We start from the raw sequence: 20,147 nt of genomic DNA on the forward strand, positions 1-20,147 counted from the left end.
GAGAGGAAGAAATAGCACCGAGTGGTATGTTGGTATTTTTATAACTTCTAAGTGAACAATCCATTTTAAATGATTAATTCCATTACACTGCAATTTATGTCTAGTGCCAGCTAATGAAATAAATTAGTTTTAACATCAATTCAACACTCTTCCGTTTCTCACACGCTCTCATTAACTTCATCCTGAATGTTTTGCTACAACAATTTCTCTGCCACACCAGCTGCACCATTACTGGACTTTTCTTATTGATTACTGAAAAGTCAGATGTAAGAAAGACAATTGATCAGGGAGTTGGTTACCATGATCAGTTTACAGTCTAGGGGGGAAAAGTCATCAACAAGGTATTTATTTTCTTGCCTATTTATTTTCTAGAGGAAATGGTATATTTCTGACCTTACATATGTTAAGAGGCTCTGATAGATATGTAGGTTCTACAACAGTTTTCAGGAATGATTTATTGATTTATTCCATTAAATAATAATGTTACAAATGTTGCAATACATTTCTGTTTTTATAGTGCTTTCTCATCCACTACTTTGAATCTTCATGGAAAACCTAAGAAATCAGAAAAGTAGACATTTTAGCCACATTCTGTTAATGAAGAAACTATAAGTCAGAAGGCTTATGCAAGTGACCTTAGGCCCCTTAGTGGCAGAGTTGGAACCAGACTTTTCCTTTTCCCCATTATCCTTCAAAGTCAAGAATCATAAGTTAAGAAGGTGGGTTTGGAGAATCTGACTAGTAAGTTGTGTAGTAAGGAGAGATAATTCTGTGTAGAAAAGAGCTATATCCTACATACTCTTAAATGTTAGAATGGGAAAATTGTCCCTAAACGCTCCACTGAATGGCCACAGTATCAGAAATGCCAACAGATAGGGTACACGTTGTCTGACACCTCAAGCAATGTTTTGAATACCTAATCCATTTACTTTCATGGAGACACCATTTAAATCCAATTGAGCCCAGATGCAGCACATCATATTAAATTAATGTATCTATAAAATCAGTCAACAAGTCCCCCAGTAAAAGCCAGTGAGACTGTAGTCTAGAATGAATACATTTTGATAGTCAGGTGAGGGGTGGATTCAAAGACCCTTTAGGAGAGAAGAGCCAGAGGGATATTGAAATGAGCATCCTTGGAGTTGGTATTCAGAGAAGCAGGATGGAAAGGTGATGTACCAAGCACTTCGAGGAGGATGTGGGGCCAGTGTTTCCTGTTCCATTATTTTGCAGAGGGTCATATCCCAATAGCATGGAGTAATGTAAAAGATGTCAACCTTGCAACCAGAGAGGCAAAATTCCTTTCATCATTGTACCAGCTGAGAGATCTTGAAAAGTTGTTTCATATTTCTGAGTCTCTGTGTCATCATTTCAGAAAAATATGTTACCATTGATGAAATGAACTAAGAGATTTAAAACTTCCCCAGAATATAATGTGTGCTCAAAAAATGTTTTCTCCCTTCATCTCTTCCCCCTAGTAACTATTACAATCCCCAAAACTTCTAAGTTTTAAAATATTTATCTCTGTAGTGGTTAAAAGTTCAGAATATGCAGTCATATATACAAGGGGGCAAATCTTGTCTTTATCACTTACAACTGTAATCTTGGACAAGCAATTTAATCACACTATTTAAGGAATGTCTGAATTCCTTATTTATAAAATAGTACCTACTTCATATTGTTATAGTAACGAATACATGAGGAAATATAGGAAAAGTCTCAGTGCATGGCTTACAGCAAGCCCTCAGTAAGCCCTCCTCATTCCCTGCATTATTTTATACTATCTGCAGGATCTTGACCTTCACTCTATCTCCCTCACAAGCCTCTCCTTGGCAGTGTGATAGTCACCACCTGTGGACAACCTAGGTTTGGCTGGTGTCCCTTTTTTGAGGCAGAGTACCTTTGTCTCTGTCTGCTAGCATCTCTTTCCTTCAATTTCCCCTGGATGGACACACTGGCCACCTACTGACTGAAGCACAGCTGTATCTTCCCACTGAGCATATTTGCTCCAGGCAAGCTCAGCCAGGTGCTTTTAGGCTTTTGGCATGTTTCTAGGTAATGGCTACCCGCATAGCAGTTTGCAAGTTGAAGTTGCATGCTTCATCGTTCTGTGATTTGCATACGTAAGATGAACTGGCTCATTTCAGCTTTAAAAGTATCGTGATGGTCATATTTTAAAGTGAAAAGAATTCGACTTGAAATATAATATTGATATTTTTCTCTTTGGTGTGTATTCTCAAATGGAATATCTGTTACTTAGATATTCATGATTGAGATAGAATCAGCATGTGAAAACTGTTCCAAGTCAGATAATATATTGGAATATATTGGATCTGTTTTACTTTAAAGTCTAGATGATTAAAACAAAAAGACGTTTAGCTATTTAATTTTTAAGCTAAACCAATTTGGAGGAGTCTGGCAAAATTGCAGATAGCTGGTTTTATTGCTAACATTCTAATAGTCAATCAATCCCTTGATGACAATGGTTTTCTTGTCTCCTACCTGCATTTTGTTCTGGTGTCAAGCACACTTCAGCATATTAAGTGTTTGGAAATTTTCAATACTCATTCACTGCATCTTAAATTTTTAGAAAACTCTTGTCTCACATCAGTTTAAAAAGGTTTTGATCTTTGATCTTATTCCTGGATTCCTGGAGGAACTGGAGTTTAGAGACTGAATTAGAGGAAAGAGTAGATGGTTCACCTCTCTGCTCCTTTCCTTGTTCACTCTTTGACCTTGGGTGCATTGTGGAATCTCCCTGAGGCACAGATCCCTCCAACAGCTGGCTCTGAGCTTTGGGTGGGACACAGTGTATGGGAGCTAGCCCTCACATGAGGCCCTTGGAAAACACAAGAGAGAAGAGACCATAATATATGCTTGTTTGTGTGTGGGGAGGGATTCTTGGTCCTCAGCCTCTTCTCTCAGTATTTAGCAATAACCCCAAAGAAATAATTTGTCACTAAATAATACTACAAAAGTTAACTAGTTGCCTTTACATTCTCCTGGAGTAAGAATTACTAAACATGTTCACACTGATTTTTCATTAAAGCCAGAAGTTCAGGACTGGTAGTCATATGTGCATTTGATAAATAAAGTTATTTTACGTTTGAAAGCTGTCATGATGTCTAAATCATGAAAGTCCTAGAGGGAAAATAATAAAAGGGAACCTTAATGCTAAAATATAAACTACTGACCTGAACCTATAGGTTGAACTTAATCATTTTAATTTGTATTTCAATTACTTCTCATTTTTCTCATCAATAGAGAAAAAATAAGTGGTTTATAGGAGAGTTACCTCTACCCACGTCACAGAGACAATGCTACCCCATGCTATTTCCCCCTATTTCAAATCTCTCAAACACACATTATCTCATTGAATTCTTTTTTTTAAATTTATTTTTTTGAAGCATAGTTGATTTACAAGGTTGTGTTACTTTTTGCTGTACAACAAAGTGATCCAGTTACACATGTATATATATGTATATATATATACATTCTTTTTCATATTCTTTTGCATTATGGTTTATCGCAGGATATTGAATAGAGTTCCCTGTGCTCTACAGTAGGACCTTGTTGTTTATCCATTCTCTATATGATAGTTTGCATCTGCCAATCCCAAACTCCCAATCCATCCCTCCCCCACCTCCCCTTGGCAACCACAGGTCTGTCCTCTATACCTGTGTATCTCATTGAATTCTCATAACACACTTGAGGGTTCCTACACAGGGATTGGGACAGATGAGGAAACTGAGACCCAGGAAGGCCAAGAGACCTTCATAAGATCAGAGAATTATGCAGTGACTGGCTTTGGGCTAGAGCTAGGGTTTTGATTTGCCAAAGAGCTGCAGTTAACACATGTGAACTCAGCATAAATTGGACTGATCCCATGATCACCCTAGCCAGAAAACACCTCCCTTGAGTCTCTGTCCCATGCCTGTTCCCCTGCACCCAGCTGGGTTTAGATATGTCTGGTCCTTCAAGAAATTAACATCCCAGCTCAGCCAGGACCATGTTTGCTGCTACAGAGCAGAGAAAAGAGAACCCCCAGGGGCGGTTACTGCCACCTCTGCACTTAAAAACCTTCTGTTTCCTGGTCAGCTTCTTCTACGGCAATGGCTCCTTTTCAAATTATTATCAAGAGTATTAATTTCTCAGACATCATGTTGAGTGATGTCCTGAAGTTTGTCTTATTTTTTCTATCAGTATTTCTCCCCAAAGCTGCAGTCCAGAAAAGTCTGACTCATTACTGCAATGATATAAAAAGATCAAAGAACTGACATTAATTTTTATCACTGGACAGTTTAAGAGTTCAATTGAATTCCTTTAAATTTTACTTCATTATTAACAAATATCAAATGTTTTCATCAAGTACTCAAAGAGTTTCATTTTGTCTTTGTGTTTCCTTTAAAATTTGAAGTTACATTTAGACCATCTGTTCCTTGTGAGCACAAAACAGCATGCTTATTGGTCCAGGCTGAAGGTTACAAGTTGCACATGAGATCATGGGTCTTATTCACATCAGGCTCTTGGGCGTATAGAGCAAACAGTGACCATGGGAAATGGAGCCCAGCAAACCTGTCTTCAGTTCTGTTAGAAAAGTGAAGTACAACTTCTTACATTTGGACAAACTCTTCATGTGTTTTGTATTTGTTTGAGTCTCCTAACATCTTTGAAATATAAACAGTGCAGGTGCTACCAAAAATCTTTAGCTATACAGATCAGGCTCTAGTTCTCTGGTCAACCTGACGAGCCAGTTCACCCAAAGACCATATAAAAAGAGAGCAAGGGAATGCCCATGGTGCATGGGTGTGGATTGAAACTGCCCTGTGACTCTTCCAGTTCGAGGCTAATGGATCCCTGTGACACTTAAGAGGCAGTTCAGGTAAGGCAGTCAGCACCCAGGTTGGCACTGGACAGCATGCAGTATGGAATAGATCTTTTTATTATCAACAGTCGTTAGAAGACCACCCTGACATTGGGAGCCATCCAGGCAGGGACGGGTAAATAAGAGGAAGTACAAAGGACACGCGACCAATGTGACCTGGAGCTGGCAGGACAGCAGGCTGGCAAGATGGAAGAGGACCATTTATCAGGACGCTTATCTCCCGGAAAAGTTGGAAGAAGCACAGTGGGAAAGGATGCATAGGACCCCGGGGACACTGACCCGGGCTACGGCAGCAGCACAGGCAAGCCAGGACCAGCAGCGACAGACTGAGGTCCTCCTGACACCGAGTCCCTGAATCCTGCAGGTCCCAGTGCCCAGGATTCTGCACCACGGCAGACCTCATGCCCAGTGACTTACCCTCTGCTTCCAGACACCAGCTGGTCTGCAGAGACAAGGCACTAATTAGAATCATTAGGACAAATCATCACAGTGAATTAATGACTCACTAGCCTCCCCCTGAGCGCCATGGTGTGTTGAACAAAGAGGGCAACTCCTAGAATTGCCACAGACAATAAAACGTCCTGAACTTCTGCAACACTGCACGTGTCCAGGCGACAGTTCATCTGGAGAAAAACAACTTTCCCTGTTCCAGTTTTGGCTGATCTGGTCAATAAAGACACTTGTTTAACTGATTTTTTTTTTTTCCAGATAAGATCTTGGAGGTTAGATGGTATGACAGCATGAAAGCATTACACACACCATTACTGCAATTGAATCACACACAAATGTTCTCTTCCTCAAAAGAAAGACGGAAAAAGAAAAAAAAATACTACAGTGTTCCTTCTCCTTCGCTCTTGTTCCAGAACTACAGGGAGGATTCTGGTATTTTGACAGACATTATATTCTGATGTGTGGTTATATTTCCTTCACCAGAAAGCAGTGGGTGCAAAGCAGTGAGAATACGAAACTCATACCTATGATACTGACACCATGCTAGGTATGTTCTATTCTTTTTAAATTTTTAAAAAAAATTTTTATGGGAATATAGTTGATTTACAATGTTGTGTTAGTTTCAGGTGTACAGCAAAGCGAATCATTTATACATATACATATATCCACTCTTTTTTAGGTTATTTTCTCATATCAGCCATTACAGAGTATTGAGTATAATTCCCTGTGCTGTACAGTAGGTCCTTATTAGTTATCTATTTATATACAGTAGTGTGTATATCTGGTCAGAATGACCATTGTCAAAAAATCTACAAACAGTAAATGCTGGAGGGGGTGTGGAGAAAAGGGAACCCTCCTGCACTGTTGGTGGGAATGTAAATTGGTGCAGCCACTATGGAGAACAGTATAGATGTTCCTTAAAAAAATAAAAATAGAACTACCATATGACCCAGCAATCCCACTCCTGGGCATATATCCAGAGAAAACCAAAATTTGAAAAGATACATGCACCCCAATGTTCATTGCAGCGCTATTTTTTTAATACAATAATCATATAAAGTAAATATTATCTCCAGATGATGTAAGAGAAAAGTCAGCAGGGGATCAATTATGCACCTTGCCAGTAGTTATACAGAGAGGGAATGACAGAACTGGAGTAAAGGGCGCCTAACTTCACAGCCTATGTGCTTTCCAATGTGAATCCACATGTCCGTGTTACTAGCTCTGTCTTGTTAAGAACTGACAGCCCATGCGCCTCTGCTCTGAGACATTTGCCTGACAATTAAAGGCTGATTAGCTATGAATTGAGACATGCAGTAAAACATTCAATATTCTGAATTTGGAAGATAAGGTAAAATTCCCACCTCAAATTCTTCCTGCCCTCTGAATTCTGGAAAGTCAAAACACTCTGAGTTGCTGACTTTCAATCCAGAAAATTAATTCTGAAGAAATAAACAAGAAACCCCTATTTTTTCCAGGTGTGTACAGTGTCATCAATTACATCCCAGACCGACATCTGTCAACAAGGTTGGAAGTCCAGTGTAGAAAAAAGAGCTTCCAGAAAACCTCAGGTCAGTGGGACCATGCCTGTGGCCTTTTCAGTGTCAGCAAATAACCCACATTTGTAAGGTGGTGATAAAGTCATCTAAAAGGCATTGAAAAAGGCTGGCATAGATTACATTCTTCATGAGGGTGAGCCCATGGCTATGATCTAGCCAACATAGGTGTGTGAAAAGCTAGTTAAAAAATAACTTCAAGTTCCTAATGGCTTTGGGGAAATAGCATAATTACCCATCACACTGTTTACTCTCAAATTCCAATGATTTTGAGACCCGATGATGACACCCATGCGTTCTTATCTTTCAGGCTAGAAGAACTAGCATTATACACGTTTTCTCATTTAAATCCCATAATAAAGTTATAAAGTAGATAATATTTATTCCCCTTATGAAGAAAAAAAAGGAAAGAAAAATCGAGTTTTGCAGAGATTAGACAATACCAAGAGGGCCACAATTAAAACTATTAAACTGGGCTTCCTTGGTGGTGCAGTGGTTGGGAGTCCACCTGCCAATGCAGGGGACATGGGTTCGAGCCCTGGTCTGGGAGGATCCCACATGCCGCGGAGCAACTGGGCCCGTGAGCCACAGCTACTGAGCCTGCGCATCTGGAGCCTGTGCTCCGCAACGGGAGAGGCCGCGATGGTGAGAGGCCCGCGCACTGCGGTGAAGAGTGGCCCCCGCTCGCCGCAACTAGAGAAAGCCCTCGTGCAGAAACGAAGACCCAACACAGCCAAAAATAAATTAAAAAAAAAAAACAAAACTATTAAACTATTAAAATTGAGATTCACAATTGGCTTTCATGATAGAATTTCAGGTACCTGAAAATGAATGAGCGTGTGTGTATGTTTGTGTATGTACATGTCTGTGCACGTGTATATATAAACACACTTTGAAGACTGGAGTGATTTGAGTGCTTTTTAAATCACACCACATTACTATGAGTAACCTCCTAGCTATTATCTTGAAACGTGTTCTTTCTTAAGTGTAATTGATAGTGAGATTATAAAACTGTAAGGGGGCCTGGAGATCATATTAGCCAAGGCCCTTATTTTATAAAGAAGGACTCAAAGCCCCCAGGGTATGCTGAATTACTCATGACCCACATTCATCAAATCGAATGTGTTTCAAGCTCAGTGTTTATCCTGCTTTTAATACACTGCCTCATAGATGGCAAAGCATTCTCACACACACACACACACACACACACACACGCACATGTACGTGCGCACGTGCCAGTGAAAGAAAAGCTATTTTTCACCCCAGATTACGTTTCCTTTTACTGACATCTCCACGGATTCTTCTCCCTGAATGCCCAGGTATTCACCCCATTAGCATCCTCACTGGGGAAAAAGAAAAGATGATTCGAAACAGAAAGTGGCAGAAAAGCCAGGAAAACTCCCACTCCTGCCTTCAGCTTTGAATGCCTACTACAATCTCCTTCACTTTCTTTCCTTATTCCCAAGGACTCCTCGTTAAGAAAAACACTCATTGCTCGCCTCTTGCCAGCACTGAGGAATCCTGGCCCTCACGGAGCATCCCGCAGGCGCTGTGAGACGCAGGCCTTCTCCCTGGGAGGGATGGAGGGAGAGGGGATGCCCAGCGGAGCCTTCCACTACCCCCTTTCTTTTCTTCTGTCTTCAGAAGGAGAAAAGGAGTCAGGGAGGAATTCAGTGACAATTCAACCAAACACAAAGGCAGTCACAATGTAGCAGCTGCCACAGGAAGGTGGGATGAAGAGTGGTGCATCGTGCGGGGACCCCTCCTCTGCTCCGCCCACCAGCAACGCAGCCAGCATCCGGATCATCCTTCCCTCGCAACAGCCTCTTTGAGAAGCCGCACTTTGTGTGCAGCGCTTTGCAGAATTAGAGAAAGGAAAAGTCCACGGGCCGATGCCCCTCTCACCCTGGCGTTTGTGGAGCTGGCGGTTTTTACTGCCCCTGGAGGGTCAGGATTTGTGTCTGAACTGCAGCCATGGGTGAACGGAGTGCTAGGTCCCTGAGGTGAAAGTTTTGTTAAAGCTGCTGGTTCATTTTGACTGAGGCTGGGGGCTCAGCCTTACTCAATCAGGAAAATCTAGATCGCTTCGCAGGCCCACTGTGTCCCTTTCAGGGTCGAGGTCCTCCCCGGGACCAGGGGTTTAACCGTAGTTCAGGAACAGAGAGGACGTCAGCCTGGGTCTTCCTCGGACACTAAGGAGCACAGGCATCCTTGACTAAGTTACTTCTCCCCTCTGGCGCTCACTTTCCAGCTGTGTTAAATGAATATTTGATCAAAGGAAGCGTTTTTAGATATGAACCCCCATCTCCAAAGAAAAATTGATAGGAAAGCCCTATATGTGGAACAAACACAAACTACTCTGGTTGAAGCAGCAGGAAGACAGGCTGGGTGCTGATGAAGAAGAGCCCTTAGAATCATGTCAGAAATGAAGAAGATGTTCAGAAAATGTGCCATATTCTCTCTTCCCTCATTTTATGTTAGACTTACCCTAACATTTGGAAAACAGTCATTTGAAATATAACTCTTGATTCTTGAAGCTGCCAATCAAAGAATATATATACCTTATGTAAAATACCCAGCCGTCACCCTCTAGCCACTTAATTTGAATACATTTTTCTTCATAGTTCTTACTGTTATCTGACATCATATTGTGACTTTATTTGCTCATGTGTTTATTGTACGTGTCTCGCATTAGATTCACTCTCCATGGGGATCTGGATTCCATCTGCTTTGCTAGTCACTATGTTTCTAGCACTTACAATAATGCCTGACACATAATAAATATGTATTGAATAGATGCCTGGATTTCCCAGAATTTGATTGGAATTCTTCTTTGCCCCCCTCACGTGTATATATACACGGCCAACTTAAAGTCTGAGCAGTGAGAGAAGCTCCCTTGTCTCTCTCAAAGGGTCGTTTTCTTTGAGGGATTAAAAAAAGTGAGATTTTAAAAAATTTCCAAACAATGCCAATTCTACACATTTTGTTGTACTCAAAAATAACCATCCTCTTCATCAAAAGTTTAAAAACTCAAGGAGGAATCTGGGTGCAGGATCCAGTAGAAAGGCTGACAAAAGCAGAGCAGTAGCAACTGGGTGGCCGGCTGCCCACTGGCCTAGGGTGGGCGTAAGCATGAAGCATCCATGGATGAACGGAATCCAGGGAGGATGCAGTTCCGTAATCAGCAGCAAAGACCAGGCAGGCACAGCTTTCAGCTTTCTGAGAGCTTTGCTTGCCTCCAAGTAGAGTCTGACAATTTGGAAAAGTATAAGTTACTGGATTATTAACACAGCTCTCCAAAAAGTTCTGGGTGCTCTCAGATTTTTTTCCCCTCCCAGGGGTGATGCTGGTCTTCCCCCTCAGAGGGGCGTTGTGCCATAGCATGAGGCTAGGCTTGCCTTAGAGCTGTGTTCAGTCCCAGTTCAGTGCTACTACAGTTGTGCTGGGTACTTCTGCAAAATACTAAACCTCATCTGAAAGCAGGCGTAGCTCCCTGGTAGGAGTTTGTATCATTGGAAATGATGTTTACAAGGTAACCAGAGCGTTATTATTTCCCACCAACTATTACCATTAGCATAGTTGATGTCAATTTAGGAGGTATGATTTATATATTAATTTCAACCAACATAAATAGGCGTTCTACATGATCACAAGGCAACATAAACCAAGGATGAAATGTAAACCTTGTAAAAATGTAATATAGCTATATAGATGTCATTGCCCACAATATATAAGGTAAGGAAAATATATTTTCTCTCTCTATCTCCTTCCTTCCTTCTTTCCTTTTGCTTCACTTTTCAAATTGACAGGAAACATCCTTTCCCATTTTTCTCATGATTCCATTCACAAATATTTACGATGTCTCAATATATGACCAATAATGTTAACACATTTCAAATTTGTTTCAGATGTATTTTAAATAATGAAAATATGCCCAAGTGAAAAGTTTTCACTTAAAATTTTAAGATAGCAGCTGAATCACAAGGTATAGCTCACAATCCTTTGGTAGTATTTTTACTTTCTCTCTAAGAAGGCAATATGCTTAGTGGCTAAAATCTTGGGGCCTGGGGAAGACCAGAACTGTTAACTTAAAAGCTGTGTGAATTTGGGCATGTTAATAATCTTTCAAAATTTGGTCTAACTGTAAAATTGTTCTAATAGCTCTTATCTCTTGGAGATGTTATAAAAATGAAATTAAATAATTCATGCAAATCATTTAATATAGAGCTTGACATAAGCCTTCAAGAATACGTATTGATGTTATTATTATTACTTTATTGTGGTTGTTCTATTTTTATCAAATACCACAAAGGACATGTTGAATAAACAATCATATCTTTAAAAAAATCTGGCAAAGATTTAAAAAAGTGGGTGTTTTTTTTTTTTGGTATGGAAGGTAAACAATGAGGACCTTTGATTCATGCCTTTTGGGCAAAATACTGTTCCAAACACTATTAAATTTCTCAAAGTTAATCCTCAAATAATTAAAGCAGAATGCTGTTTATATAATAATAAATATCTGGGTACAAAGGAAAACATTAATGATGTATATAAATTTTCCCCAACATGAGTTCAGTCTCCTGAAGATAATTCTGTACTTTTTTAGTACACAAAGACTTAGATATGTTAATTTCTTAGAGCTAGTTATATAACAATCATCAATCTCAAGATGTATCTACCCAAAATACAAATTTGTCAAAAAAAGCCAAGAGTGATTTTTATCAATCAAGATATTCATGGTTGCTTAAAGAAAGAGCCAAGAATATGAAACAAAGTTTGGGTCAGGATCAGAAAATCCTTCAGTGCCTTGACATTCTCATGATTGTCTTAGAATCACAGAGGGTGTGTTGCAGGAAGGGGGACCCCTTCCAGGGCCCGAGAGTGGGCTCTTGTCTAACACTTAGAAATGAATTGTCCGAGGAGACACAAGTGCTGACAAAGCAAGAGACTTTATTGGGAAGGGGTCCCGGGTGGAGAGCAGGAGGGTAAGGGAACCCAGGAGAACTGCTCTGCCACATGGCTCACAGTCTCAGGCTTTATAGTAATGGGGTTAGTTTCCAAGTTGTCTCTGGCCAATCATCTTGCTTGGCCCATGGTTGGTCTGACTCAGGGTCCTTCCTTGTGGCATGCGCATTGCTCAGTCAAGATGGATTCCAGTGAGAAGGACCCTGGGAGGTTGGTAGAACATATGGGCTGGCATCTCCTCCCTCCTTTTGACCTTTCCCGAATTCTTCTGGTTAGTGGTAGCTTGTTAGTTCCACGTTCCTTACTAGGACCTCCTGTGGTAAGGTAACTCATGCAAGTGGTCACTATCGTGCCTGGGCAGAGCAGACGGTTTTGGTTAGCGGTTCCCCTAACAGGTGGATTGGGAAGTAATCCCACCCAGCAGGTATACAGTATAGGTGTTAAGTACACACACTATAAAAACCAATAGACTTGGCTTCAAGGCTCACCTCAGCTGTTGATGAACTTTCTCTGATGAATGGCCCAGCTCAGCCACTGATGGATGTTACCTAACACCATTAAGCTTCAGTGACCTCACCCATAAAATGAAGCTAATTCCACCAAGCTCACAGGGTTGTTGGAGAGATTAAATGAAGGGAAAAAAAAGAAAAAGGATGTAAAGTGCTTAGCACAATAGCAGAGCTGGGGCTAAAAATCTGATCTGATTTTTAGCTGGGGTTAAAAATCTGATCTGATCTGATATCTGAGTATCATCTGAAGATGATACTCATTCCAAAGTTGATAGGATTAGCATCAGAGGGAATGGGGTACAGTATTTTTCCAGGAAAATGATATGTTTTTGGAAATAGTAGATATTTAACAAAAGCTGAATAGAAGATAAATATTAATACTAAATATCACAGGCATTTCTAGTATGAGTATGAAAAAAAGTCCATTTTTTCTCACAAGATCATGATCCTTGTGGTGGGTTTGGTTGTTTTGTTGGTGGGGGTGGAGGGTTTTCTTGTTTGTTTGTTTATTTGCTTATTTCGGTTTTTTGGTTTGTTCATCTGCTTATTTGGGTTTTCTGGTTTGTTTTGTTTTGTTCTATAAAAGGTTTATCTATCCGAAACAGCAAGATTTAACATTTCACTTACTTTGCCTTGCATTTTAGGCTCTGCTGAAGAACCCTTGAAACAAATTAGAGTCACAGTAACAGAAAATATAACCATAGTGGCAAAAGCAAATATACAGATGCATTGGCAGTAATGGCTCTGGTTGCTAGTTGCTAGGAGTCCCTCATTTTCTGGCTTTTCTAGTCTGTCCTGTTGGCACCATCCTCCCAGGACTCCAGTGGAGAGAACATCAGCCACCGTCCCTACTGCTAAATTGAAACTCATTCTACTCTGCTGCTTTCCTAAATTGCCAAAGGACATTTCACATTTGGAAGATGAATTATCCATTCCCAGAAAATTCCTAAATTCCCTGACCCTTTTATATGTTTGTCTCTCCATAAAGGATCTGGCATTCCTTTTTGTTTATTCTCAAGAAAAGCCTTAAGTTTATGTTCTTGATATCACTTTCCTCAACCCAGATGCCTCTGTCTGCAGGAAAAATGCTTCCCTTCAATGCACAACTAGCAATAGCCAATTTCTCACCCCAGGAGGCAAGTGTTACCCTGGCAGGCCCTTCTGGCACAAATACGGCAAACAGAATATTTAACAGTTGTTTTTGGGGGTTTTTGTTTGTTTGTTTTCTATCTCAGAGTCAGGGTTTTTCACTGAAAAGGATCCCTTTTGGATCGTTGGCAGAACAAACCAGTGTGGGAATGGCACTCCCAACTCCAGAGTCCAAAGCGAAAATGAGTCTACACCTTCATCTGTCATCTTTCAAAACTTTGCTCCATAACTGACTTGAATAATTTTTGAACAGGGGAGACACATTTCCCAAAAAGACGCAACACCAGTTTTCAGAGACTGCACTCCAAATCCAATTTAGGTGAGAACACAAAACACATACAATAATTTTACCTGACTCTGCAGGGACAACATCTTGTTAATAAACTCAATTTGCATGACTAATGAAAACACTTAACCTCTTGGTTTCAAGCAGTTTTCTCATGCATTTGCATAACTAAAGTGACTCCCTAACGTGGCTCTTTTTCTGGACAAAGGGAAGATGCATTCCGAAGAAGACAAATACCCCTGTGTCCCCTCGGCAACCACCAATGACAGAGCTTCAGCAAACATCAGATATAGTCCCAATGAACACATCATCCATTTTATTTTATCTCAAAACCAGTAACCCTTGCTGTCCTATAACCATTACTGATACAAGATAAAGTTGAAATTCATTCAGCAATTCCTATCAAGCATTTATCGAGAACTGTAATCTACTGCTTTCTAATCCAGAGAGATAAACATACACACACATGGCAGAGGTTTTGGCATTGGGGGCTCACAGGCTATAAGAGCAAAAAAAGAAGCACACAAATAACAGCAATTCAAAGTAAGAAACAATTGCCACAGTAGATATTAAAAAAAACTCTGAATGTTCAGAGGAGAAATAAATTACCTTGTTTGGAAAACCAGAAAATCTTCAAGAACAGGGGCTGTTTGAATTGGGCTTTGAAGCACTGAATAGATGTACAGGCATCTTGATAGAAAAGGTAGATGAATATTCCTGGGGGGAAAATCTAACATGATCAAAGTTATGAAGAGTGGAGAACATATAAAATGAACAGTATATACTAAATTAGCTTGTCAGTTACTGGTAAAGGTTCAATGAATAACAGAAGTTAAAAAAAAAAGACCTTCCATATCTTATTTGAACACTCAAATGTCATTTAATTGCCTGTACAGAAATAACTTCGTGTTTTCCTCATCAGTGCCTACACAAGAAAGGCAGGTATTAATATCCCTACTTTTCTGAGGAGGCAACTGAGAGCAGAGAAATCAGATGACTTGTCTAAAATCACAAGTTATAGGTTTATCCTGCCAATCCACTGATTTAATTCATACAGAGCTTCGAGCAGAGGACCTGATATTTAGTCAGTGCTCAGAAGATGGTGGCAACTATTGAAATTGTTAGTACTGAGCAGCCCCAGAAATTGGTAATTCAGAATCCTTCTAAAGGCTGGGCTCTTCCCGTAAATGTAGGCTATTTCTCTTCTTTTCTTTTCTTAATATTTATTTATTTATTTTTGGCTGTGTTTGGGTCTTCGTTTCTGTGCGAGGGCTTTCTCTAGTTGTGGCGAGCGGGGGCCACTCTTCATCGCGGAGCGCAGGCCTCTCACTATCGCGGCCTCTCTTGTTGTGGAGCACAGGCTCCAGACGCGCAGGCTCAGTAGTTGTGGCTCCCGCGGCACGTGGGATCTTCCCAGACCAGGGCTCGAACCCCTGTCCCCTGCATTGGCAGGCAGATTCTCAACCACTGCGCCACCAGGGAAGCCCTGTATGCTATTTCTGATTCAATAAATATATATTTGAACTAAATGTTAAATTCCAAGACCTAATTGAAGTACTTCATCAATGCAGAGCTTCTCTTAAATGAAACTGGACCTAAGGGATGCATTACAAAGTGAGAAAATAGTTAAAATTAGTATTGGGGGTGGACTTCTCTTTAATAAAGACACCAGCTCCTCCTAGATGAAGGTCCAGGCAGGTGAAAAATACCAGAATGAAGTTAAACGCTACAACAAGGATGCTCCCCTGGAAGGTGTGGGGACAGGTGGAGTGGACATTCAGCCCCCATGTGCCCTGTGTGATGGGTGATTCTGCAGTCTGCTGTGTTAGTTTCATCTGCTTGGGATGATGGATGACTTCCCTTTAAGCTTTAGCATTCTCAAATCCTAGGTGTCACACGTTACTGGTTTCTGAATTTGTATCCAAAATTTGTGTTTAGGAAATATGTTTTATATTAGATGTATGGGAGACAATGCTTGCGATAAATCACAATTTTGTGAATGATATTTACCCACTTTTGTATTATGATCAGGCACTATATATACATATGTCACTGATTAAATAAAAAGGAGGGTTCTAGTCCTAGGTGAGTTCTTCCAGGCTTGAAATTTCAATGATCTGTGAAAGTATGCAAATCGCTCCTCATTTTTCCCTGAACAAGGATTAAATTAGTATGTATTGTAAATAACACCTCACAGAGCAAAACCAGGCTGAACAAATAGCTGCATTTGGAAATAGAAACTAGAGATGATGAAATGAAATGCAGCATGAAAAAATGCTAAGAAACACAGCCGAGAAGAACATAAAACAGCAAATCAGCAACGTTTATAATACATTAAGGGAAATGAAAGAAAATCATGAGACCATTTGGGCATATTGGCCTAAAGAATCGAGATGGTTGAGTTCCTCTAGGCCTGCTCTTATAATATTTAGAATCATACACTATAAAGAGTGCAGGACCAGGATTAAAGAGACATAGGTGTTGGTTTATGACCTGTCTCTAACTACTTGTGAGTGATAGCAGTTCTCTCCTGGCATCAGTTTCCTCATCTGTAGAATGGGAAAACTACACCCACCTTTCAGGTTTCTAAGGGAATGTTATCTATGTAAAGATACTTTGTAATTTGTAAATTGCATTATGAATTTCAGTCGTTAAAATTATCATATTATTTTATATAGAAAGGTACATGATGCAATGTTATTATTGTATAACATAATACTCATTTTTCAGGTAAAGAAATTAAAACTCAGTAAGGTTACAGTCATAAAGTAAATATAACAAGTACAGTTTAATGATTGCATAGTCAACTCCAGGCACTGTGTCCCTTTATTCTTTATATAATTTTTACAATTATTCTACAAGGTGGATTTTCTTATCTCTATATTACAAATGAAGAAAATGAGGCTTGAAGAAGTGAAGCAATTTTGCCAAAATCAAACAGCTTTTAAAGGGTGAAGATGAGATTTAAAACCAGTACATCTATTCTAGGGTTTATATTATTAGCCATTATATTTCAGTGCAGCAACATCAATAATTAAGTGTCTTACTACATGCAGGAAACTATACCAGCCAAAAAAAGGCAGTGTGTGTTGGTTGGAGGGTGGGGGGAGATACAAGTCAGAAAGGGTTTCACTGAGCTCATATATAATGCTGCACAATGAGAATCTCATTGACTAAGCACGGGTCCTGGACCCCAAACTAGGACACCCTACCTGACAGCCATGGAAAGCAACTTGAAGTCAAGAGGTTAACAAGAAGTTAAAACCAAAGTCCTTAGAACACCAGAGATCAAAATCAGGAAAACCAGGTTCAGTCATCAAAGTCAAAGAGCTGATATAAACTTAGAAGTAAAACAGAAATTCTGTCAGAAATCACTATAACAAAACAATTATAATGAAAATATTAAAGGAGCGAATGCAAAGTATGGACAACGTGGGTAAAGAAATGGGGAATTTCAGCAGAGAGATGGAAACAGTAAAAAAGGAGAGATGAAAATATTAGAAGTGAAAAATATAATAAAAGGAGAATTCATTTGTTGGAGTTAGCAGTAGACCAAACAGAGCAGAGGAGAAGTTCAATGAACTTGAAAACACTTCTATAGAAACTATCAAAACTGAAACACAAGGATAAAAAAGGGTGAAATAAAATAGACACAGTATTAGAGATCTGAGATATAACATAAAATATGTAACATATGTGTCATTGGAATTTCAGAAGGAAAGGGAGGAGAGAATGAGGCAGAAGAAATATTTGAAGAGATAATAAATAACTAAGAACTTTCTGATCTAAACATGAGCAAAATGGTAAACTAGGCAGCTCCATCCTCTCATCTCCCCACAGAAACACTGGAGAATAAGCAGAAATTGTCAGAACACTGGAAAACAGTCAAAAAGTTGGCAGTAACCAAATACTGAATCAAGAAAAAGTCACTTCAGAATGGTAGGTATTTTTGTGACAATTTTATTTTCCCTTGCATCACCACCACTGCCCACCCCTGGTGCAGAAATGGACTTGGTCTTGAAGCAATAGTGGCCTGAATTCACAATGTGGTACTCTTTCTATGACTCTGGAGGGAAAAGAAAAAGTATCATGAGCAAATATCATGTATGTCAGTTCTAACTTGTCTGGGGTTACCTGAAAAACTGATGCAAGGTGTTCAACTCTGTTTCATCTAACTCAGAACTCATGCTGGAAAAGCAACGAGCTTTGGTTGAAAATACTGCAAGACAAACTAACAGCCCTCAAGATGCTTGTGGCAAAAGTATAGAGTCAAAGAATAAAATAGACTGCATGAAGTCGGGAGCAAAAGCTGGGAGAGCTTTTTTAGAAAATTAAGGCATTCAGAAGTAGCCATGTATGCTGGGGTGTTTAGAAATCACATGTATAACCAGGGCAAGATGCCTGCAGGCTGAGAAGACTGAGCTTTCACCTGGTGTGGATGCCTCAAGTCAGTACAAACCTGGCTAAGTGTTCAAGGAGGGCACCAGTGTAGAGTCAGTCTTCAGACTTAGAGAGATCAGTTTTCTATCTCTCTCTCATTTTAGTTTTAGTTTTTGTTTTTTCTTTTGTTTGTTTGTTTTTCTGCTTGTTTTCTTTGTGTTTTGTTCTTTTAGGATCAGTGAAATAAATTTTTTGAAAAGATAAAAAAATTGGCAAATCTTACAAAGAAAGAAAGGAGACAAGACACAAATAACTAAAATCAGAAATAAAAGTAGGGACATTACTACCAACCTTACAGAAATGAAAAAGATTATAAAATAATACTATGAACAATTATTATAAAATAATACTATGAACAATACTACCAACAAATTTTATAACCGAGATGAAATGGACAAATCCTACTAACACACAGATTGGATAAGCTTATTCACGATGAAGTAGAAAATCTCAACAGACCTATAACAAATAAAGAGACTGAATCAGTAATTAAAAACCTCCCAACAAAGGAAGTCTAGGTGCAGGTGGCTTCACTATTAAGTTCTATCAAACATTTAAGGAATAATTAACAAAAATCCTTCTCTAATTCACAAAAAATAGAAGATGAGATAACTCTTCCTTATTCATTTTATGAGGCAAACTGATAACAAAGACAGATAAAAATATTGTAAGAAAATTACAGTCCAATATCCCATATGAATATAAGTGCAAAAATTCTCAGCAAAATATGAACACTAGCAAATCGACTCCAGAAGCATATTAAAAAGACCAAGTGAAATTCATCTCAGAAAAGCAGAGTTGGTTCAACATAATAAAATCAATCACTGTAATATATCACATTAATAGTACAAAGAAAAAAAACATTATTTCAATTTAGGCAGAACAGACCTTTGAAAAATCCAAAACCTTTCATAATAAAAACACTTAGAAATGTATGAATAGAAGGTAACTCTCTCAACATGACAAAGGGTATTTATGAAAAAACCACAGCTAGCATCATATTCAATAGTGAAAGACACAAAACTTTTCTTAATATGAAGAATAAGACAAGGACTCACATTTTCACTACTGTTATTCAATACAGTACTACAAGTTCTAGCCAGAGCAGTTAGACAGGAAAAAAAATGAAAGGCATTCCAATTGGAAAGAAAGAGCTGAAACTATCTCTATTCACAAATGATATGATGCCATATATATAGAAAATTCAAAAAACTAACAAGAAAGCTACTAGAGCTAATAAATAAATTCAGCAAACTTGCAAGGTATAAGATCAACACAAAATTCAGTGGTGTTTCTATATATCTACAATGAGTAATCTGAAATTAAAAAGAAATTAAGAAAACACCTCCATTTATAATAGCATTAAAAACTATCTAAGAATAAATTTAACCAAGGAGATGAAAGATGTGTATACTAAAACTTTTTAAAATGTTGCTGAAAGAAATTTAAAATGAGCTAAATAAATGGAAAGACATCCCATGTTAATGAATAGTAGGATTCAATATTTGTTAAGATAGTAATACTACCCAAAGTGTCCACAGATTCAATGCAATCCTTATCAAAATTCCAAAATTCATTTTGCAGAAACAAAACAGTCAATCTTCAAATTTATTTTCAAAGGGAATTACAATGGGCCCTGAATAGCTAAAACTATCTTGAAAAAGAAGAACAAAATTTGAGGTTCACACTTCCCAATCTCAAAACTTACTACAAGTCTACATTAATCAAAAGAGTGTAGTACTGGCATAGGATGGACATATAGACCTATATAATAGAATTTATAGTCCAGAAATAAGCCCATATATATATGACCAATTAATTATTTTGACAAAGGTATCAAGTCCATTCAACAAGAAGAGTCTCTTCAATAAAAGGCACTAGCACATGAAAAAGAAAAATGAAGTTGG

This window comes from Eubalaena glacialis, chromosome 1, assembly GCF_028564815.1.
Source record: "Eubalaena glacialis isolate mEubGla1 chromosome 1, mEubGla1.1.hap2.+ XY, whole genome shotgun sequence".
Taxonomy (NCBI): Eukaryota; Metazoa; Chordata; class Mammalia; order Artiodactyla; family Balaenidae; genus Eubalaena; species Eubalaena glacialis.